A 24,096-nucleotide genomic window follows, 5' to 3' on the forward strand; every position below is an offset into this window, starting at 1 on the left:
GCATTTTTAATCAGGTCATACCAAAATGCCAAATACTGTAGTTAACTGCAGCTATAAAAAGGGCCTGAACATGTAGCATGTGTAGTTACCCATTTTGCATGCAAATGACAGTCTATGCATGGAAATGCAGGTTCTGCACATTATTTTAAATGACAGCAGTTTACAGGAGTCATGTTTGAAAATTAGACTTATACAAACGTTCATTACATACATACACTTCAAAGTATTTAACAACCACAGCTTAGTTTACAGATGCTTTAATACGGTAAAGGTAATGCGGGGAGAATAGAGAGCCCACCACTATTCTGGCAGAGTTATGGAGCCAGCTAGAAACATTGAACATGGATACTGATATTCAGGCTCTTTGCTGCATAATTATTATTCACCGTAGAAATGTAGGCTGGAAGGGACCTCAAGGGATCATCTAGTCCAGCCCTCTGCGCTGAGGCAGGACCAAGTAAACCTAGACCATCCCTGACAGTTCTTTGTCCAACCTGTTCTCAAAAACCTCCAGTGATGGGGACTCCACAACCTCCACTGGAAGCCAATTCCAGAGCGTTACTACCCTTATAGTAAGAATTTTTTTCCTAATATCTAACCTAAATCTCCCTTGCTACAGATTAAGCCCATTACTTCTTGTTCTACCAACAGTGGCCATGGAGAACAACTGATCACAGTCCTCAGCATATTTGAAAACTATTATCGGGCTCCCCCACAATCCTTTTTTCTCAAGACTAAACATGCCCATTTTTTAACCTTTCCTTATATGTCAGGTTTTCTAAACATTTTATCATTTTTGTTGCTCATGTTTATTACAGTAGAGCATAAGGACCAACCACGAATGGGGCCCTATTGCGCTAGTTACTGTACAAACAGTAGTAGAAGATATAGTTATATACTATCAGTGCTTCAGAAGCAGAACAAAAAAAGTCAGCAGAAGCAATACTTTTAGCAATGTAGACCATAAAGTACAGATTGAACTCAGCATAGAGCTTCAATTTTCAAGAGCTCCTGCCTGTTTATGATTACTGCAATACAGCGTTAGCACCCGTTCTTCAAACATTTACTACTGGGGAGAGAACCTATTAGTCGAAGTAGACATCAGCAGAATCCCACTGACATCCTCAGGACTACTCATGATAGTTAGTGCTTTTAGAATCGGTCCTCAGTTTAGAGCATGGATAGGGAACCTTTTTTCTATTGGGGACACTGACCCACAGAAAAAAATCAATCGGGGGCCACACACAGTCCCGCAGTGGGGATGGGGGTACGAAGGCTCAGGGCTTCCCCTAGGCTCTGTGGTGGGGCCAGAAATTAGAGCTTCGGGGTGCGAGAGGGGGTTCTGGGCTGGGGCAGGGGGTTAGGGTGCGGGGGGAGGGAGTTAGGCTGTGGGAGGGGGTTCCAACCTGGGGCAGGAGCTTGGGGTGCGGGAGAAGGTTTGGGGTGCTGTCTCCAGCCGGGCGGCGCTTACCTCAGGCAGCTCCCAGTGGGCAGCGCAGCGAGGATAAGGCAGGCTCCCTGCCTGCCTTGGCTGCACGCTGCTCCGAGAAGCAACCGGCACATCCGGCCCCTAGGCAGAGAGGCCAGGTGGCTCTACACAGTGCACGCTGCCTGCCCCCACGGGCGCTACCCCCGCAGCTCCCATTGGCCACGATTCCCGGCCAATGAGAGCTGCGGATGCAGCGCTAGAGGGCGGAGGCATCACGCAGAGCTTCCCTGACAACCCCTCCACATAGGGGCCGCAGAGACATGCTAGCAAGCTGGTGTTCACGGCTCCAGCCTGGCAGAGGGGCACCAAGGCTTGGGGCTTTCAGCCCACGGTGTGGAGACCTGCCGCGGGTCAGACAAAGGGAAGCAGCAGGCAGGATCCGGCCTGCGGGCCGGAGGTTCCCCATCCCTGCTTTAGATTAAAAGGTCGGGAGTTTATTTCCTCAAAGTAAACTAAGTTAAATTTTAAAAAATTTCCCTAGAAGTGAGAGCCTCATTTTTTGAGCACTTTATCTCCAAAACACCTTTTATGATTCAACTCTTCTGAATACATCTTGTTATGACATAAGAACACACCAGTGAAATTTCAGGCTGATTTAGTTTTGAGGAAATTTGTGAAAGTGGAGCGGAAAAAAACAAAAACCACAGAACATATAATGAATATTTTATTGCAACCTGGACTTTGAGGAAGCTATTTTGCCAGATAATGTTATTTCTTGGTTAGACTGGCCCAATGGCTTACAATCCTCTGAAAAGAGGAGAGACAAACTTCCAAATGGGTACAATGCGTGCCCCAGTATGAAACGTTTAAAAAGTTGTGCGAATCTAAGACTAGAATTTGACTCAGTTGGTGGGGGGGGGGGGGGGGGGCAGGGGAGGCAGCACAGTCACAAAAGGGAGTTCAGGATAGAAAAAAATAAGTACGTTGTGAGTGTCAACTCCCAGGAGTTTGAAGAAAATTCTAGACAATGGTACAGCTAAGGCCAAGTCTACATTATAAACTTTTGCTGGCATACCTATGAATATCAGGGGTGTGAAGAGCTGTGATTTGTTACTCAACATAGCTGTGCTGGCAAAAGTCCTTAGAATGCAGTTTTGCCAGTATAGCTTATTTTGCTCCGGGGGGGGGGGGGGGGGGAGGAGTTGTGCTAGAACAAGTTATACCAGCAAAAGTGCAGTTCTGTTGGTATAGCTGTGTCCACACTAACAGCACTTTGCCAGCATAGTATACGCATTTAGTGATAGCAGAAAAGCACTCCTATTGTAGACATAGCCTAAGATATTTGGCAGAATTCTATTTTTACTTTTTCACAATTTTGACTGATAATATTGATGTTCCTTATTAAGCATTTTTTTCCAGTTTTTATTATTTAAATTTTCAGTTCCACAAACTGATGGGTTTTAAGACTTTTTTAATTTTTATATTTTAAATTTTCATAGTTCCATGAAATTATGGGGTCGTTCAGATAATTATTTAATGATGGTAGACATTGAGATTCAAAATTTTAAACCTTTATAAATCATTAAAACACAGCTCCTCAACATATGTCAAAATAGACAAAGTAAATATCCTTAAATCAACATTTCATATCTGTTTTTACTATTCATTCACTAGTCTCTTTTTAGCCTAACTGAAAAGTCTAAATCACTAGATTTTGACTAACAGATTCTCAAGCAACATTTTTCTTACTTTGCCTATATGTAAATTTCTGTCACCAATGGAAATATTTTTTCGTCAGTTTGTGTGTGTATGGTGAAATAGACATTTACTGATAGAAAAATCCTTCCAAGCCAAGATATAGAGAAGGTTCTTTATTGTCCCCTGTAATCCTGCTCTCTGCTCTCCTAGGCTGCAGGGTATACCTAATATTAAGATGTACCTAATACTTAAGATTTTCAGTGATGGTGCATCATTTTGGTTTAAGAAAAGAAGGCAGATTCATGAAACTAATAATAGCTCTATTTGGGACAGCCATAGAGCAAATTTCAAAAGCACAGTCTGAATACAAGTTGGTGACTTTGAAACATTCCCCTAAAAATTGTAAATATTTTTAAGAAGTTAAAAATTCACACAGCTTCTGCATCCCTTTTTAAAAAAGAATCTACATAATATTTTGGCATCTCATATCTCACTTCCAACTCATCCAATAATAAAAATCAGCTGTTACATACTTTATCCACTGATCTCAAAGCAGTTTACAAAAGTAAAGTAAGGGCATGGCTACACTTGCAGATGTAGAGCACTTTGAGTTAAACCAGTCTTCATGGAGCGCAGTAGGGAAAGCGCTGCAATCTGTCCACCCTGACAGCTTCAAGCGCACTGGTGTGGCCACATTTGCAGCAGCATTGGGAGTGGTGCATTATGGGCAGCTATCCCAGCATGCAAGTGACTGCAACATGCTTTTAAAATGGGAGGGGTGGGGTGGAGTGGAGTGTGACAAGGAGTGTGGTGTGTATATGTGGGGGGAGAGAGAGTGGGTTTTTGGGGGGCTGAGAGCATGTCAGCATGCTGTCTTGTAAGTTCAGACAGCAGCAGACCTCTCCCTCTCCTGCCCGCCTCTCTCTCTCTCTCTCTCACACACACACACATCCAGCATTCCACAGTAACGGCTTGCATGTCGGCTGTCAGAAACGGAACTTTGAAAGAGCATTTCTGCATTCCTACAGGAGTTCAAAACAATGACAAGAGCAACCACTTAACTTAAGGGGATTACAGGACGTTTCTAGAGGCCAATCAGAGCGCAGTAATGCAACACCTCGTTCACGCTGATGCCTGGGCGTTGTAGCCAAGGCGCAGCAAATGTTATTCCTCTCAGCGCTGTAGCCGCAGAGTCAGAGCACTCTACTTGCCTTGCCAGTGTGGACGGGTAGTGAGCTAGTGCGCCCGGGGCTCTTTTATTGCCCTGTAACTCGCAAGTGTAGCCAAGCCCTAAGTTATTTATCCCCATTTTACAAAAGAAAACAGTATCATACAGTTTACAGGTACATTGATGCCTAACTGGAATGTATGTTGATGTCAGTGCGGTCAGAGTTAAGATATGGCATTATAATACAATGGTGAGAAGTGTGTGTGTGTGTGCGCGCGTGCACACACACGCATACAGAACATTTATAGAAAGGTGGAATCTGTCACTGAAAGTGGGAAATGTGATGAGTGAGGGTAAAACATGATAAAAAAGGATACCTTAACTGGATATTCCCTTGTTCCAGTCTAAGGCCTTCTGATGGAAGGCAGATAGAAACAATGCCATCTTAAATATGGTTGCATGTTTACACTATGAGGAGCACTTCACTATGTGCACCAACCTTTTAAAAGCATAGACAGAAACTTTTGTGGTCAAAGAGTAACCACTACAAAAACAAAATCCCAACAACAACTTCTTGCTGACATTCTTCAGGCACATGCTAACAGAGTATTCCATTACAAGCTCACAGAAACTTGTGAATGCAGAATATCATTGGAATTCTGATTCCCTGCTTCAAGCAGAAGCACTCTTTATAATACGAATACAATATAATCTCATGAAGAGTGACTGATTCAGAACAGAAGAATTGTACAGGTTAGGAAAGAAAACTGCATCAAGTGGTCTATCCACAGTGAATGTTCTATACATTTTGACATACAGCATCATATAACTTATTCTATTGCCACACATAATTCACGTTACGTTTGGTACTAAACATGCATGCCCACAGCCTCCCGCTGCCCTTTAATTAATGCATACACACACACCCAGAGCCTCTCACTGCCCATTAACAATGTTCTCCAATAATCCAGATAAAGATTAGAAGGAACTCTGAATTTAAATTAGACAAGTTAAAAAGTCAAGCCATTGACATAGTTCAGTGGCTTACCAAAATACATCACGCCATTCAATGCTTATAATTTGAGTAACACAAGAGTCATAAACAACAATAATGGCTGCTTCCATTGTGCCTCTTTTTGATTCATGGTCTAAAAACATGATGTTTAAAAAGGATGAATACATTATTTCCAACTCTGTAGTAAAATAACTTAAGGCTATTGAGACCCAAAATAAATGTGCACAAAAAGGGGTATGTAAGGCTATGTCTACACTATAGACCTTACAATGGCACAGCTGTACTGCTGCAGCTGTGCCGCTGTAAGGTCTCCCATGTAGCCGCTCTAGGCCAACAAGAGGGAGCTCTCCCATCGGCATAATTAAACCACCCCCCACGAGTTGCAGTAGCTATATGAGTGGGAGAGCATCTCCTGCTGACAGAACACTGTCCACACCAGTGCTTCGGTCAGTGAAACTTATGTCGGTCAGGGGTGCTAGTATAGACATAGCCTAAGACAAAAAAATTGGGAACTAATATTCTAGAGAACTGCTTACTGCACTGTCTTCTATCTTCAGTACTTCTGCATCACATACATTTTTGAACAAGTAACCAGAAAAGCAATGTTAAGCTTATGATATAGGGCTTGCCTACACAGTTTTTGTACTAAGATAGCTAAGCAGTGTTTCTAAATTGACCAGTGCTTGAGTCCTTAAAAAAAGTAGTGCAGGAACGCATGTCCAACACTATCACTCATAAGTGATAGCAATGCAAAGTAGGGCAGCTTTTTCTGGGTTCGGGAGCCCCAGGAGCCCCATGGCAGCAGGTTCTGCACTGCCCCCCATCTTACCCCGTACACCTTGACACCACCTGTCAGGGGCTACACTGCACTCCGACACCCTCAGAGGCTCCTCCCATCTTTAACATTCAATTTTTCATGTGAACCACCACTTAGCTCACAGTTTACTGTTGATGCTTGGTTGCTGGATGACAGAGGTATCTTCTTTTGGATACTGTTCATCATATGTATCAACTCTGCTGCTGCAGTTTTAATCATTAGGGTCATCTTCATCATGAATAAAACCACAATTAACGTATCCTCCACTTTCAACACAAGGCTGGGTGAAAGCCAGGCAAGCAGAGCCAGAAGCAAGAGGATAAGAGCAGCTACTAATGACTTCAGGACATTCACAATCTACTTTGTTATACTTACCCACAAAGGCACCAAATTCTATGTTACTATCCATCAGCAGCATTGGTCTCCAGCCAACTCTTTGGTGCATCTCGGAAACGGGCCGAAGATCCGCCGTCTTCCTCCACTCCATCCCAAGGCGGAGAGAGTGAGAGGAACGTACCTCCAACACACTGTTAAACTCAGCTCTACCCAGAGCCAGTGAGGACAGTATCACAGACCCTCTGCAGCGGGGGGATGGGTATAAACCATCCAGCCACCTTATCATAAGTGATAGCATCAAAAGTACTGGAACAGTGCTCCAGAATGTTCTGGCACGACTCAAGCCCTGAAATCAATATGAGCACCTTTTTTACTACTAAAGCTATGTTCGTGCACTGATTTAACTATGGCAATTTCTAAACCAATTAAGTTAAATCAGTACAAAAATTATATGTAGACTAGCCCTTACAGAATAGGTTCTGTAAAAAACTAAGCCTTCCTTATTGTAATGTTTGTTCACACACCAAGAAAGTTGTGCACATACATACAATACAAGCCTTTGTTCTCATGCACCTCTGATATCTAATGAACACTTAACAAAAAGATGTTCTGGTCGCCTTTGATGTGGGGAACCACACCTATTTCTTAACAGGTGCATTCAGAGTAGTCTCTTTTGACTTCAAAGTCACATGTGTGAAGGTTTGCTGAACCAGGCCCTAGATGGAGATTCCAAGTGCTCATCACCATCTATGCACTGTGGCAAACAACAACACGTTAGGCTGTTTCACATACATTTGTTGTGTATTCACTATGGGTAATGAATAAGAGTGTAACGATGCTGGGTCTGGTGGGACCCAACTGAGAGTGCCAATTCAGGACAAATTGCTTAAAGCAGGGCAGTTACAGCCCAAGGCTGGGGTTTTTCCACCTCTAAAAGATTAAAAATAACTGAGGCACTTGCATCCACCTTTAAAGTAAGAGTGCCCTGCTATTTAGGGACTTGAACCTCTATTGTAATTGTACTGTGGTGTTTCAGCTTTTGGCCATTCCTAAAAGCTGCTTTTCAAGTTGGTGACCAGAGAGCACCAGGCATACATCAAAACGTTAGATTATTCTTTGCAGTTCTGTCTCTTAGGGCTTGTCTACACTGGCATGCTAAATTGGCAGCGGCATTGATTTAGTGGGTCTGGTGAAGACGCAATAAGTTGATGGCAGAGCGCTCTTCCGTCAACTTCAATACTCCACCTCCTGGAGAGGCAGAAGCTACGTCGGTGGAGACACCGCGTTAGGTCGACATAACTTACGTCAACTTAAGTGGCAGTGTAGATCAGGCCTTACTGCCCCAGGGAGTGGAAAAACAAAGTTCAGTGTGTCTTATGTATACCATAAACACTGTATAATGCATAGCAAAGCACTGCTCAAACCAAACAACTCAAAATATATAGAATCAGAAATAGAGAAAAAGGGAGACTAAAGCATGTGAGAGAGACAAGACATATATAACCTTAGAAATGTAGGCCTGGAAGGGATCTCTGAAGGTCATGTAGTCCAGCCCCCTGTGCTGAGGCAGGACCAAGTAAACCTATACTATCCCTGATAGGTGGTGTTCAACCTGTCCTCAAAAACCTCCAGTGATGAAAATTCCACAACCTCCCTTGGAAGATTATTCCAGTCCTTAAGTATCCTTATAGTTGGAAAGTTTTTCCTAATATCTAACCTAAATCTCCCTTGTTGCAGATTAAGTGCATTTCTTCTTGTCCTACCTTCAGTGGACACAATGAACAGTTGATCTCAGTCCTCTTTATAACGGCCCTTAACTTATTTGAAGATTCATCAGATTCCCCCCCTCAGTCTTCTTTTTCTCAAAACTAAACATACCCCGTTTTTTTAACCTCTCCTCATAGGCCAGGTTTTCTAAATCTTTTATCATTTTTGTAGTGCTCCTCTGGACTCTCTGGAACAATTTGACCACATATTTCTTAAAGTGTGGTGCCCAAAACTGGACATAATATTCCAAAGGCCTCACCAGTGCTGAGTAGAGCAGGACAATTACCTCCTGGGTCTTACATAGTATACTCCTATTAATATACCCCAGAATATTAGCCTTTTTCACAATTGCTTCATATTATTGGCTTTGTATACTCTTGGTATTGTTCTCCTTGTACAGCTCTTTCTGTTTTGGTCTCCTTCTGCTGGCCTGTGTATAGCTGCTCTTACATTATCTTTAAAAGATTCTGAAGGGCAGAGGAAAAACTTGAACACACGATCCTTTCGGGACACAGAATTCCAGCTGCAGCTTTACCAGTGCTGAGTAGAATGGGACAATTATCTCCCATGTCTAACATACAACACTCCTGTTAATACATCCCAGAATATTAGCCTTTTTTACTCATATTCAATTTGTGATTCACAATAATCCCTAGATCCTTTTCAGCAGTACTACGGTCTAGCCAGATAGCCTCTCTTTTGTAGTTGTGCCTTTGATTTTTCCTTCCTAGGTGTAGTACTTTGCACTTGTCTTTACTGAATTTCATCTTGTTGATTTCAGACCAATTCTCCAATTTGTCAAGCTTGTTTTGAATTCTAATCCTGTCCCCCACAGTGCTTGCAACCCCCTCTTAGCCTGGTGTCATACACAAACTTTACAAGCATACCCTCCACTCCATTATCCAAGACATCAATGAAAATATCAAATAGTCCCAAATTCAGGACTAACCCCTCCAAGACCAACTAGATATGTCCCCCCAAATTGACAGCAAACCACTGAAAACTATTCTTTCAAACAGCTTTGCACCCACCTTATACTAATTTCATCTAGACCATATTTCCCTAGTTTGCTTATGAGAATGTCATGTGGGACTGTGTCAAAAAACCTTACTAAAATCAAGATAAGTTATATCTACTCCTCCTCCCCATCACCTCACCCCCAATCCACTATGCCTGTAACATTGTAAAAGAAGGAAGTTAGATTGTTTTGGCCTGATTTGTTCTTGACAAATCCATGTTGATTACTACTTTTAAACCTATTATCCTCTAGGTGTTTACAAACTGAATTTTCAATAATTTGTCCCAGGAATCAAAGTTAGGCTGACTGGTCTATAATTCTATGTCCTCTTTGTTTCCCTTTTTAAAGACAGGGACTTTTTTTGCCCTTTGCAAGTCCGCTAGGACCTCATCCTTCCTCCATGACTTCTCAAAAGGTTATCTCTAACAGTTCTGAGATTGCTTGAGCTAGTTCCTTAAGTACCCTAGTGTGAATTTCATCTGCCTACTTGAATACATCTAACTTATCTCAATATTCTTTAACCTGTTCTTTCCCTATTTTGGCATGTGTTTCTTCCTGCCTGTTGCCAATATTAACTGTGTTGACTATCTGGTCACAATTAACCTATTTAGTGAAGACTGAAACAAAATAGGCATTAACCACAACAGACTTCTTGATATCATCTGCTATTAGCTCTCCTTCCCTACATTTTCCTTCATCTTTCTCTTGCTCCTGATGCAATTAAATAACTTCTTCTTTTTACCTTGTAGGTCCTTTCTAGGTAAAACTCATTTTATGCCTTTGCCTTTCTGATTCTGTTCCTACATGCTTCTGCTATTCTTTTGTACTCCTCCTTAGCAATTTGTCCATGTTTCCACTTTCTGTAGGATTCCTTTTTGGTTTTCAGGTCATTAAAGAGCTCTTGATGTAGCCATATTAGTCTCTTACTATTCTTCATATCTTTCCTTCACGTGAGGATTGTTTGCTATTGTGCCTTTAATATTGTCTCTTTGAGAAACTAACAGCTTTCCTGAATTCCTTTTCCCCTTAGATTTTCTTCCCATTGGACCTTATCTACCAGTTCTCTGAGTTTGTTAAAAAAAAAATTTTGAAGCCCACCGTCCTTATTCTCCTGCTCTCGTTCCTTCCTTTTCTTAGAATCATGAATATATTATTTCATGATCACTTTCACCCAAATTGCTTCCAATCTTCACTCAAATTGCCCTGTTAGTCAGAGGCAAGTCTAAAATGGCCATTCCCCTGGCTACTTTTTCCACCTTCTGAAACAAAACTTTGTCCCAACTACATTCCAAAAACTTATTGGACATTTTGGGTTTGCCATATTACTTCTCCAACAGCTGTCTGGGGAGTTAAAGTCTCCCATTACCACTAGTCTTGTGTTTTGGATATTTCTGTTATTTGTTCTAGAAATGCCTCATCCACTGCCTTGTCCTGATTTGGTGGTCTATAGAAGACCCCTACCATGACATTTCCCCTCTTTCCCTTTTATCATCATCCAGAGACTTTCAACTGGTCTGCACCTCACTTCCTTCTGCACCTCAGAACAAGTGTATACATTCTTGATGTATAATGCAATACCTCCTCCCTTTTTTCCCTGCCTGTCCTTCCTGAATGAACTACACCCTTCTATACCAATATTCCAGTCATGAGGCAAGTCAGTTAACCTCTCTGTGCTTCAGTTTTCCTCATCTGTGAAATCAGGATAAATACGGTCTCCCACCCTCTATCTGTCTTGTCTACTTAGGCCCCAATCCTGCAAACACACATGTGCTTAACTTTAGTACCATGAATAGTCATCTCAGGCTACTAAAGTTAAGCATGCATGTTAAAATGTTTAGGATCAGGGATTATTTTTCTTATTATGTGTTCGTGCCATGTCATTGTACAATGGAGACCTGACCTAAGTTTGAGATTCCAGGTGGTACCATAATATACAATATAAATTATATAATAATTAGTATTCAAACTGCAGTAAAAACAAGCATATTGACCCTCTGCACAAAAAGCTGTTCTACAATGCAGCATCTGAGCGTATAGCCACCTGATTCAATTTACTCCCACTCTATTCTATATAGATTCTTATATCACATGCATCATTGCATAGTTTAAAATAGACGTAGTATGCCCATCATGAGGCAGTCTTCATCGGCAATCCCTCGAGGTTGAGGATGATCTCTTTCACAGGTTTTATTTTTCATGGGTCCTTTGCTGACTGAGGAGTCAGATCCCTGAGCCACAGGCTTGTTGGCAGACATTGCAGGTGGTGTTGGAAGACAGGGTTGGGCCACAATTGCTGTGTAACAGTTATCTTTCCTTTCTTTTCTGGCATTTTTCTGCAACCAGGACAAGGCGATTTTCCTCAAAACTGGACGTTTCCTCTCTGACAAGTCTTCGCCAGTTATCCCTATCCTGAGCTGCTGTCTCCCAGCGTGTGGTTTCAATGCCACATCTCTTGATGTTTACCTTGAGGGTGTCTTTAAAGTGCTTCTTTTGGATTCCCTGTTTCCTTTCTCCTTTGGTGAGTTGGGTGTACAGTAGTTGTTTTGGTAAGCGTATATCAGGTACGAGGACACAGTGCCCGCTCCGACTCAGCTGGTGCTGGATAATCGGGGCCTCAACACTGAAGATGTTGGCCTCTGTGAGGACACTGACATTAGTGTGATGATCCTCCCACTTTATGTTGAGGATCGTCCAAAGAAAGTGCTGGTGCTGACGTTCCAGGTTTTTCAGGTGTTTTCTATAGGTCACCCAACTCCCCCAGCCAAAGAGGAGAGTTGGCATTACCACCACTTTATAAACTAAAAGTCTAAGATGTGTTCTGATGTTGTGATTGTTGAACACCTGGCGAGACAGTTTGCCAAAAGCAAGGCTGGTGCAGCAAATTCTGTGCTGAATCTCGACATCTATGTCTGCTCTCTGTGAAAGATGGTTGCCAAAATAGGCAAAGTATTCTACATTTTCCAGTTCTTCTTTGTCAGTGTAGATCTTCCTTCCTGGGTCTGATGATTGACCGGAGAGTGGCTGGTGGAGAACGTTTGTTTTGCTGATGTTCAGAGTTAGCACTAAGCTTTTGTAAACTTCAGAGAAGCAATTAAGGGCTGTTTGTAGATCCTCCTTTGAGTGTGTAACTACAGCAGAGTCATCTGCGCACTGGAGTTCGGTTATTGTTGCCAATATTACTTTAGTTCTGGCATAGAGATAAGCAAGGTTGAAGAGGTTGCTGTCAATCCGATATTGGATGCCAATGCCCTGTTTTGGGTTAGTGTTTTCATAGCTGCTAAGAAAATGGAGAAAAGGGTGGGTGCCAGTACACAGTCTTGTTTTCCGCCAGTTTGGATGACAAAGGGCTCAGAGGTAGAGCAACTGCACAGGATAGAGGTAGTCATCTGTCATGGAGGAGTCTTACAATGGTGATAAATTTGCTTGGGCAGCCAAACTTTGACATGATTTTCCACAGAGCCTCACAGTTGACAGAGTCGAAGGCTTTGATCAGATCGATAAAGGCCACATACAGCTTCTGGTGGTGTTTTTGACATTTTTCCTGGATCTGCCTGGCTGCGATAATCATGTTGGTGGTGCCTCGTGATAGTCTGAAGCCAAACTGGGATTCTGGAAGTACTTCCTCTGCAAGAGGGAGCAGGTGATTCAGTAAGCTTCTAGCACGAATCTTCCCAGCGATGGAGAAGAGGGCAACGCCTCAATGGTTGCCACAGTTGGCCCTGTCTCCCTTTTTGAAAATGGTGATGATGTTAGCATTATGTAAGTCAGCAGAGATTTCTTCGGAGTACCAGATTTTGAGGAGCAGCAAGTGAAGCTTGTTAGTCAGTGTTTCTCCCCCCACTTTCAGTACTTCAGATGGTATGCCATCAGGACCTGGTGCTTTATTGTTCTTCATTTGTTTAATTGCTTTGTAGACCTCCTCAGGTGTTGGCGGGTTGACAAGAGTTTCCCAGATTGGGTGCTGAGGGATGGAGTCTCTGGTGTCGTCAGTCACAGTTGATTCTCAATTTAGAAGCTTTTGGTAGTGTTCCTTCCAGCGCTCTTTGATGGATTCGTTATCTTTAAGAAGAGTACTACCATCTTCGGATCTCAGAGGTGTGAGGCCAGGGTCTTTGGTCCATACAGGGTCTTTGTGTCACGAAAAAAGCTCCACAGATCATGTTTATCAGCAAATGTTTGGATTTCTTTTGCTTTGTCTTCCCACCATTCGTTTTTGATTTCTCGGATCCTCCTTTGAACTTCAGCTTTGAGCTGATGGAAAGAGTTCTGCTTCTGACTGGATAGTGGTTGGTTTTGCCACTCGCAGAAAGATTTTCTCTTCTGGTCCAAAAGGGCTGTAATGTCAATGTTGTTGTTGTCAAACCAGTCCTGATGGCAGCGGGTAGCAAAGCCGATGAATTTCTTGCAAGCCTCATGGATGGTCTCTTTTAGGGCTTCCCAGTCTTCTTCGACACTTGGGTTGTCATTTCCAGGTGTGCATTTGGTCAATATTTCACTGAGGAGTGTTTGGAAGTTCTCTTGGTGCACTCAGGACTGAACTCTTTGGATGTTGTATTGCCATCTGTGTGATTTGGATTGCTTTCTATGTTTCGGTGCAATCCTGATGGACATGACTGACCTCACCAGGCAGTGGTCAGTCCAGCAATCATCGGCTCCTCTCATGACACGGGTGATTTGAACATCTCTTAGATCCTGTGTTCTTACAATGACAGTCTAGGAGGTGCCACTTTTTTCATTGGGGGTGTTGCCAAGTTGTTTGTACTTGTTGCTTTGTCTGAAGATTGTGTTTGTGATCACAAGGTAGTGCTCTGCACATTTGCTGAGTAGAAGGATGCCATTGGAATTGGTCTTGCCCACTCCTTCCTTCCTTCCTAATGGTGCTATTCCATACATTAGAATCTCGGCCAACTCTTGCGTTAAAGTCTCCTAAAAGGATTATCTGATCTGTTTTTAGAATGGATGACAAAATTTTATCAAGGTCAGTGTAAAAGGATTCTTTCTGTTCTTCAGCATCAAGTGATCGTGCATATGCACTGATGACAGTGGCAAATGACTTATTGACCAATTGGATGCGCAGGGTCATAAGGCATTCATTGATGCCAATGGGAAGCTCAGTCAGGTGGTTGCCTAGAAGGTTCTTGACTGCAAAGCCAAACCATGTATTCGCCTGTTGCTTTCTGTTTTTTTTTTCCAGAAGAAAGTGTAACCGCCCCCTCTTCCCTCAAGTGGCCTTAATCCGCACGTCTTGTTTTGCTGAGAGCAGCGATGTCGACATTATATCTCGAGAGATCTCGGGCAACAATTGCTGTTCTGTGTTTGGGTCTTTCACTTTTTGATTCATCTAGTAGGGTACAGACATTCCAAGTTGCAAGAAACATTTTTGTTTTTCCAACTACATTGTGAGTGAGCCCTCTGGACACGGTTATCCAGTCAGGTATGGTGGGATAGCCTACCATAAGGTAGGGGCACCTTTTCTTTTCTAGTGCCTTCCCCATATGGGGTGAGAAGAGGGGTTCCTAAAAAGGCCTGCTCAGTCATGCCCGCTGCTGCCAAAAATGCCCCCCCATCCCAGTCCAGGGACACATGACAACCGTCTTGCGGTCATCGCTTGCTTGTGTGTCTGACTAGGGACTCCTGGTGATCACTTCACCTGTCCCCATCACCACTCTCCCATCGCCACAGGACTCTTATGGGTAGGGGTGGGGAAAAAGTTCTTCCTCTGAAAGAAGCCTGTGTTTGATTAGTTTAATGTGGAAGACCTGTTGCACACCAGCAGCCACATAAATCTTGGCAGAAGAGGCACCAGTGTCCGGTGGCAAGGAGGTCCAAGACAACCGTGAGTTTCTTCTTCATTGCAGCATTTGTCTGCTTTCACAGCTGTTGAGAGGTGATCCTGCTTCATCCACCTGTTCTGCCGCTGAGATCTTATACTAGGGTGTGTTGGGCTGCACTTCGTCTGGTACCTCACCTTCGATCTTACTGCCATGAGTGTCCCTGCCAGGAGTACAGGACTCCCAATGGCATCACTCTTAGAGTCTTAAGTATAGCAAGTTTCTCTACCACAGCCCAAAGAAAAGTAATATATTACTAAATGCATTTTATCTAGTAAACTTCTATCAACAATAATATCTAGGTGCTCTTTGCTTGCATTTTTATGAGAGATAAAAACAGATTTAAAAATTTGATTAAAGCTAATGTTAAAAAAATTATATAATACATAGGTTGAGAAAACAGTGTCTGTACATCTGGGTATAGTGCTTAGATTATCCACAAATACAAAGTTAGTTTTTAATAGTCATATGATACATGAGTACATAATCAGCAATAACCCAAATTTAAATGAATAGATTAACAATACAGTTTAGATATTAGAATCCGAATACTCAGGTACATCACTCATGAAAAGTTGTATGGAGATTTGGTTGTGGAAAGCAAAATATATCAATGAGTGGAGATTGTCCCTCAGTAATTGAGAATTTGGTTGGTTGTCCATTTAGAAAATGCAATCCAGAAGGAAAGTATTTGTTACTTTCCTGACTGCGCTTCTCATTGGCACTCCAGCTCATCCTTCCTGGTATTGCCGATGTCCGGTGATGTGTTCTATGTAGATGTCCCTCGACCACCTGATGGCATCTGACACCATGAGTTGCCGCATCAGCCGAGTGTAGCATTGACCAATTCCACATTCTCTCAGCACTCGCTCGTTACTGGGGTCCCATGCACCTAAGGCTCCGACGATCAGTGCGTGTGTCTGGGAACCCTTAGCTCTCAAGGTTTTGGCCAGTAGGTCATATTTCTCTACCATTCGAGCTCAGGCATCATGGAAGGCCGGGGCCCTGTTCTCGAACAGCACTGTGATGTCTATACTACCGGAGGAACATAGCTCTCCTCTTCCCTCAGGATCCCTTACTTATATGGTGGGATTCCACCAATCAATTAAGTAAGCACTTGCATGAAGTGATGAATCTTGCACTATGTCCAGAAGGTAGCAGGATTTGGACTCTACCTGATAGCTGGTGGTAGCAAGTTCCACTGCCATGAGCCTGTCACTGAAAAAGGCTCTCCTCAGTGTTTATGGGGTATACCGTGATCTCCATCAACCAAGGCTGTGTCCTTGAAATAGACAGTCAACAGTATTCAAACATTTGTGCAATAGGACCCAGGATGTCCAGACAGTGCAGAGAGTGCCAAGCAATAAGACCAGCCTACTAAAATTCTGGAATCTCCACCAACATTTGAAACCATATAATGAGTAGGAGAGAGAAGGGTTAAGAGTGAAAGGGAAGAAATCAAAGAGAAACTGAAATGAAACCACTATAGTCACCAATAAAACAAAAAGAAGAACAGGAGTACTTGTGGCACCTTAGAGACTAACAAATTTATTAGAGCATAAGCTTTCGTGGACTACAGCCCACTTCTTCGGATCTTCTTTGTTAGTCTCTAAGGTGCCACAAGTACTCCTGTTCTTCTTTTTGCGGATACAGACTAACATGGCTGCTACTCTGAAACCTGTCAATAAAACAAAACAATCATAGCACCACAACCAATCTCACCAGTCAGCACCATCACCTTCTATTTGCATCTCTAAAGCATTCTGTTCGAGAATTGACTATTACATACTTGGGAAAACGTAGACATTAATTATGTGTTAATCTATAATAGTCAACCTGGTACATCATTTTTACTTAATCAATGACAAATAATTTGGACCATGTTGTAACCTGATTCTTTCCTTCAAAGCTTTACACTACAGAGTGCAATGTGTATAAACATGGCTAAATCTCTTTCTGCAAATGAGTATATTGTCATGTATTTGAAAATAAATAAATTACTTTTCTCAGCTGCACTACAATGTGTCTGTTTTCTGAAGAATTTCTAAATAAAACTACCTCATTATACTTAGGGCTGGTCTACACTGAAACATACATCGGAATAGCTATGTCTCTCAGAGGTGTGAAAAATACACACCCCTGAAAGATGTAACTATGCCAACCGAACCCCCAGGCTAGATATTGCTAGGTTGACAGAAGAATTCTTCCGTTGACCTAGCTACTGCCTCTCAAGATGAATTAACTACACCAATGGGAGAACTCCTCCTGTGGCTACAGTGAGTGTCTACACTGAAGCACTACAGTGGTGAACTACAACAGTCCAGCTGCGCTGCTCTAGCGTTTTAAGTGTACACATAAGCTTAGGGACTGTCTACACTGGCAATTTACAGTGCTGCAACATTCTCGCTCAGGGGTGAAAAAAACCAACCCTGAGCTCAGCAAGTTTCAGCGCTGTAAAGCACCAGTGTAGACAGTGCACCAGCACTGGTAGCTGCGCCCCTCGTGGAGGTGGTTATTTTAGAGCTCTGTGAGCTCTCTCCCAGCGCTCTGCCACAATCACACAAGCCACGTTTAGCGTTGCCAGTGTAGACTAGCCCTTAGTCACTGACTTTACACAAAAGCTTGGGCCTGGGTTCTCTGCTTTGCACCTTATGTCATCATTTACAAAGTGGGTGTAATGTGTAACCATTCTGATTTGGTAGTGTTTTTGCACTCACTTTTATTGGTGTAAGTGACGTTATCAGGTGCAAAGAACTGGAAAATCAGATCTTTTATTTATTTATGTCAGTGGGAGTAGCTGAATCTAGGGCAGTACCTGGCCCAGAATTTTCATTTACACTGTGGCAATCTAGACACTAAGGAATCAGATATGGGTTCCAGATTTCTTGACATTTAAAGAAAGCAAATCAAGCAGCCTACCATTTAGATCTATGCAAGGCCATTTACCCCTTTTTAACTTCTGTTCCCCAGAGACATCCTTTTCCCTTTCTTAAAGCAGTTGCACTTTATTTCTTCTATTTGGGTTGGTCTACACCAGTGGTCCCCAACCTTCTTGTGGCCAGTAGCACATTCATGTTTTCAGAAGAGTGTGGCGGGCGCCAACAATTTTTCAAGGCTTATTTTGTATTTGTACATTAAATAATACAAAAATCATCATATTTAATATTACATAATATATGAATCCATAAGATAAAAAAGGTAATTTTACATGTAAAAGGTATTAATTAAATTATTTGGCAATTACTCTTTCACCTTACCACTTGAATTTGCTCTTTTTTATCTACCTATAAGAAAAATTAAGGAGTTTTTACAAAATAAGTATCAAACATTCGGTCCATTCTGCAGAGGCGGAGGGTTTTTTTTTTTTTTTTTTTTGGCAGCAGTTCTGAGCAGTGCAGAGAGAAACCGCGAGGACAGAGAACACCGGAGCCTGCAGCCCCGGAGTTCTCTGTGCCCAGCAGGCACGGGACCGCGGCTTCTCTGCAACCCTGGAGTTCTCTGTCCCTGGCAGGCGTGGGGCTGTGGCTTCTCTCCGGCTTCAGAGAAGCCGCGGCCCTGCGCCTGCCGGGGACAGAGAGCACTGGCGCCCGGAGCCTGCAGCCCCGGAGAAGCCGGAGAGAAGCCCCGGCCCCACGCCTGCCAGGGACAGAGAACACCGGCGCCCACAGCCTGCAGCCCCGGAGTTCTCTGTCCCCCACAGGCACGGGGCCACGGCTTCTCTGCAACCCTGGAGTTCTCCGTCCCTGGCAGGCACGGGGCTGTGGCTTCTCTCCGGCTTCAGAAGCCAGAGAGAAGCCGCGGCCCCGCGCCTGCCGGGGACAGAGAACACCAGCGCCTGCAGCCCCAGAGTTCTCTGTCCCCAGCAGACGCGGGGCCGTGGCTTCTCTCCCCTGCTGGGCACTAGGCGGGCGCACATAAATTGCATAGAATCATAGAATATCAGGGTTGGAAGGGACCTCAGGAGGTCATCTAGTCCAACCCTCTGCTCAAAGCAGGACCAATTCCCAACTAAATCATCCCAGCCAGGGCTTTGTCAAGCCGGGCCTTAAAAACCTCCAAGGAAGGAGACTCCACCACCTCCCTAGGTAACGCATTCCAGTGCTTCACCACCCTCCTAGTGAAATAGTGTTTCCTAATATCCAACCTAGCCCTCCCCCACTGCAACTTGAGACCATTGCTCCTTGTTCTGTCATCTGCCACCACTAAGAACAGCCGAGCTCCATCCTCTTTGGAACCCTCCTTCAGGTAGTTGAAGGCTGCTATCAAATCCCCCCTCATTCTTCTCTTCTGGAGACTAAACAATCCCAGTTCCCTCAGCCTCTCCTCATAAGTCATGTGCTCCAGACCCCTAATCATTTTTGTTGCCCTCCGCTGGACTCTTTCCAATTTTTCCACATCCTCCTTGTAGTGTGGGGCCCAAAACTGGACACAGTACTCCAGATGAGGCCTCACCAATGTCAAATAAAGGGGAACGATCACGTTCCTCGATCTGCTGGCAATGCCCCTACTTATACAGCCCAAAATGCCGTTAGCCTTCTTGGCAACAAGAGCACACTGTTGACTCATATCCAGCTTCTTGTCCACTGTGACCCCTAGGTCCTTTTCTGGAGAACTGCTACCTAGCCATTCAGTCCCTAGTCTGTAGCAGTGCATGGGATTCTTCCGTCCTAAGTGCAGGACTCTGCACTTGTCCTTGTTGAACCTCATCAGGGTTTTTTTGGCCCAATCCTCTAATGGCGCCCGTGGGCACTGCGTTGGGGACCACTGGTCTACACAAAGCAAAAAAGGAGGCTTTTAGAAAAATATTAAACTATAACACCATTTTGCAAAGAGAAGGTATGGTCAGAAGCAACACTTGTGGTCAAGGTTAGGTGGTGAGATAAGCAAAAGTCTCTCCCAAAGAACCAGATGCACAAAATGCGCCAGATGAGTCCTAAAAGCAATTCAGTGGGAAAACATGCCATCAGCCACTTTGCACTTCGCCACCAGCCAAGGCTCTCAAAGTAGTTTCCACACAGTGCATGTATCTTCTACTCCTGGGGGAATTCTGCACCACTGCGCAATGCAGAATTTTGCAGAAATTAACGTGCACACAGAATTTCCTTTCCCCCACAGAAATGGGCTGCAGTGCTGCTAGCCGCCACTGGACCTGGTAGAGCCCAGCTTGCAAATAGAAGACACTGCTCTGGAGAGAGAGAAAGCTAGAGGGTTCCTGGCAGCTGCAGATCCCAGCATGCCCTGAGGGAAGGAGAGGGCTGCGCGCAGGAAAGTCCATGCAAGCCTGGGACCCAGCATCAGGCTGCTTCTCCCTCTGGATCCCTGGACTCATGGGGGACAGGTGTCTGGGCTGGGGGGCCCACGGTTGGGCTCTGGGGAGAAGAGTGTTCGGATGTATTAGTGGGGAGGTGGCCTGCAGGTGGGCTCTGGGGGGGGATGAGTTGTGGGTGTCTTTTTGCTGACAGGTATTTTGAAATCAATTACCAAAATAATTGAAACTGGCGTGATTATGTAGTGTTATTTTGACAAATTAAAATTGCAGAATTTTAAAATATTGTGTGCAGAATTTTTATTTTTTTGGTGCACTATAAGGTTGCCAACTTTCTACCTGCTCATAACCGAATACCCTTGCACCACCCCCTGCCCTGTTCCTCCTCCGAGGCCATGCCCATCCCCCGCCCCTTCTCTGAGACCCCGTTCCCTCTATCCCCCCACTCCTTCTGTTGCTCGCTCTCCCCACCCTAACTCACTCGCTCATTTTCACTGAGCTAGCTCAGGGGGTTGGGGTGCAAGAGGGGGTGAGGGCTCTGGCTGGGGGTGTGGGTTCCTGGGTGGGGTCAGAAATGAGGAGTTCAAAGTGCAGGAGGGGGCTCCAGGCTAAGGCAGTGGGTTGAGATGCAAGAGGGGGTGAGGACTTCAGCTGGGGGTGGGGCCAGGGATGAGAGGTTTGGGGTGCAGGAAGGTGCTCTGGGCTGGGATTGAGGGGTTCAGGGGGTGGGAAGGGGATCAGGGCTGGGGTTGGGGCATAGGAGGGGATGAGGGGTGCAGGCTCTGGGTAGCACTTACCTCAAGCAGCTCCCAGGAACAGGGGCATGTCCCCCCTCCAGCTCCTACACAGAAGTGCGGCCAAGTAGCTCTGCGCTCTGCCCCATCCACAGGCACCACCCCCACAGCTCCCATTGGCCACGGTTCCCGGCCAATGAGAGCTGCGGGGTGGCCCTTGGGGCAGGGGCAGCGTGCAGAGCCCCCTGGCTGCCCCTACGTGTAAAAGCCGGAGGGCGGACATGCTGGCTGCTTCCTGGGAGCTGCGCAGCACAGAGGCTAGCAGGGAGCCTGCCAGCCCCACTGCGTGGCGCTGCCAACTGGATAGTCAACGGCCCGGTCAGCAGTGCTGACTGGAGCCCTCAGGATCCCTTTTCGACTGGCTGTTCCACCTGGTCACCCTAGTGCAGAATGCCCCCTCGAGTCATCTTCGAACTAGGGTGAGCAGACAGGGAGTGGGCAGTAATAGGGCCTACATAAGACAGCTGGCCACCCTATTCTGCACACCCGCTTAGGTGGGGGGTAAAGGCAGGGCGGCTCACTCCACACGTGTGGACACAGAGCGCGCACACGCCGTGCCCCCGGGCCACGTTCAGCCAGGCAGCCCCAGCTCCCGCTCCCGGCGCGGCACAGCTCAGAAGAGAGGCAGAGCCACGGGCAGGTGAACCCGGGGCACCGCACCGGAGAAGGTGGCAGGGAAGGCTTCAGTTCGCAACCGCCTCTCCCCGCTCCCTCTGCCCTGCCTTTGGGCTCAGCGGGACCGGAGCTACGGCTGTGCAAGGGGAGCTGCGGCCCGCGGGCCAGCCCTGCTACCAGCCAGCTCTGCCCAGGCGCTACTTGCACCGTCCCCCCATTACCTGTCCCGCTCAGCCGAAGACTCTGTCCCGAGCAAACTTCATGCAAAGCTGCCTTTGCCTTTCCTCCAGGGCGGCGCTTCCCCTTCCGGTGCGGGGGCTGGCTCTCAGCCGCGGTGGAAGCAGGACTCCGGCTTTGGAGCTGGGAGAGACGGGAGCGCCCGCCCGGGTGCTAGGGAGAGTGGGAGGGGACAGGGAAAGGGGGTGGGTCGCTGGCTCATTTGGAGATGTCGAGGGTGCTTTTTCCAAAGCAAAGCTGGTTCGTTTGTGGGTTCAACCCGCAGCACGTTCTTAGGGAGGAGAAAACAACCGCGGCCACAAGCCACAAACACACACTCCCCGGCTGCTGCCGCTGGCTCCGCCCTGGTGCATTTCTGGGCCGGGGCAACATCTGAGTGGGGCTCTCAAGCCCTCAGCAAGATGTGGCCCGTGGCTTTCTGCTGCTGCTCCTCTGAGCTAGACAATCCGATGGAACATTTCTGGTTCCAGCTTAAGGGACAAACTGTGTGCTGTGCCTTAAAAGACCACAAACGAATAGATAATCTCGTGGGTCTGACGTTCGATAATTAATCCTGGATTTTTTGAATGTAAATGAATCTTGACTCTGAGTTTGGACTCTTGGAGCTGTTTTGAATTTAGATTGAGGAAAGAACATGATTATTTTTAAGTGACACTTGACATCACTGTGTTCAACCCCTGTACATCAAGTGACAGTCTCACTAAATTCCTATTTTCTGGTGTTTGTAATTGAGATGTAAACTCAGCACAAACAGATTTAGCATAAAATGTTACATCTCAGAAGAAATTTTTTTTTACAAATGTTTCATATTGGTTTTGCTGTTTTAAGTCCATTTCAAAAGTTGAGTTACAGCATTTATGGGGGAGAGTAGGTTGAATTTCAGGTGATTCTGTGCTCCAGCCTCAAAAAGTCTTCATTTTTCACAATTACTATTTGAGCCATTATCACAAACTAATTTCTGCTAAAATAAGCAACCATGAGTCCTATAGTTTGCCTTGCCTTCACTTAATTCTTTGGCCCCATATTATGATTAATGTGTGGAACACTGGCACTGTACAGCCTTCAGTGAGCTATGCACAGATACAGGGCAAGACATGGTCATTGCCCAAAGGAGCTTGCAGTCTCGCTCTGTCTATCAAGATACCTTTTTTGCCCATCAAGTGGTCTCCTGCTGTTTTTTGAATGTTATGATTCCTGATGTCAGATTTGTGTCCATTTACCCGTAGGAGAACACTTCAGTCTCCCTGGTCACTCAATAACAGACCTGAAAGTGGCAATTCTTCAACAAAAAAACTTCAAAAACAGACTCCAATGTGAAACTGCAGAACTGGAATTAATTTGCAAACTGGACATCATCAGAATAGGCCTGAATAAAACCTGGGAGTGGTTGGGTCATTACAAAACCTAAACCTAATTTACCCAATACTAATATCCCCCTACTGTTACACCTTCTTGTCAACTGTCTGAAATGGGCCACTCTCATTACCATTTCAAAAGTTATTTTTCCTCCCTCGGTATCCTGGTGTCAATTGAATTGTCTCATTAGACTGACCTCACACTTGGTAAAGCAAATCACATCTTTTCATGTATTTATACCTGCTCCTGTATTTTCCACTCCATGCATCTGGTGAAGTGGGTTCTAGCCCATGAAAGCTTATGCTCAAATAAATTTGTTAGTCTCTACGATGCCACAAGGACTCCTTGTTGTTTTTGCTGATACAGACTAACACAGCTATCATGGATCCATTGTTCTGGAATCAAGCCCAGGTCAATTGCTTGAAAGACAGCTATGCTCACCATTATACCACCAATGCATCAGGCTCCAATAAGCAATGGAAGGAGTGGCATTCCACTGCTATAACTCAAGTAAACAATATGCATCATTTTGTAGTGCATTTGCATAATTATTTAAATATAACTAAAGGTTACTGAATGATTTGGCAATTACTTAACATTGCCATATACTTCCCACCTAATTCAGTGTAGTTCTGCCATTGTACACAGAGTTTTGTACATAGTTCACACAATCTGCTATTACAGACTAGGTCAAGTCAACCTCAGATTTTTAGGTCAAGAACCATATGATCAATTCTGATGGCATATTA

The 24,096-nt window shown here is 44.8% G+C and overlaps 1 protein-coding gene across 2 annotated transcripts in view; it reads right to left on the reverse strand.

Annotated features, from left to right (window-relative positions):
• Positions 1-22,434, reverse strand: part of SAMD3 (sterile alpha motif domain containing 3) — an 80,172-nt gene extending 57,738 nt beyond the window's left edge. The window contains exon 1 of one of the 2 annotated variants that reach the window (XM_005280247.4): positions 21,976-22,434. The gene's annotated coding sequence lies outside the window, so the exon portion shown is untranslated. The remainder of the gene's footprint in view (positions 1-21,975) is intronic. The other variant, XM_024113614.3, reaches the window with a different exon arrangement.
• Between the last annotated feature and the right edge of the window lie 1,662 nt (positions 22,435-24,096).

Source organism: Chrysemys picta, chromosome 3 (assembly GCF_011386835.1).
Source record: "Chrysemys picta bellii isolate R12L10 chromosome 3, ASM1138683v2, whole genome shotgun sequence".
Taxonomy (NCBI): domain Eukaryota; kingdom Metazoa; phylum Chordata; order Testudines; family Emydidae; genus Chrysemys; species Chrysemys picta.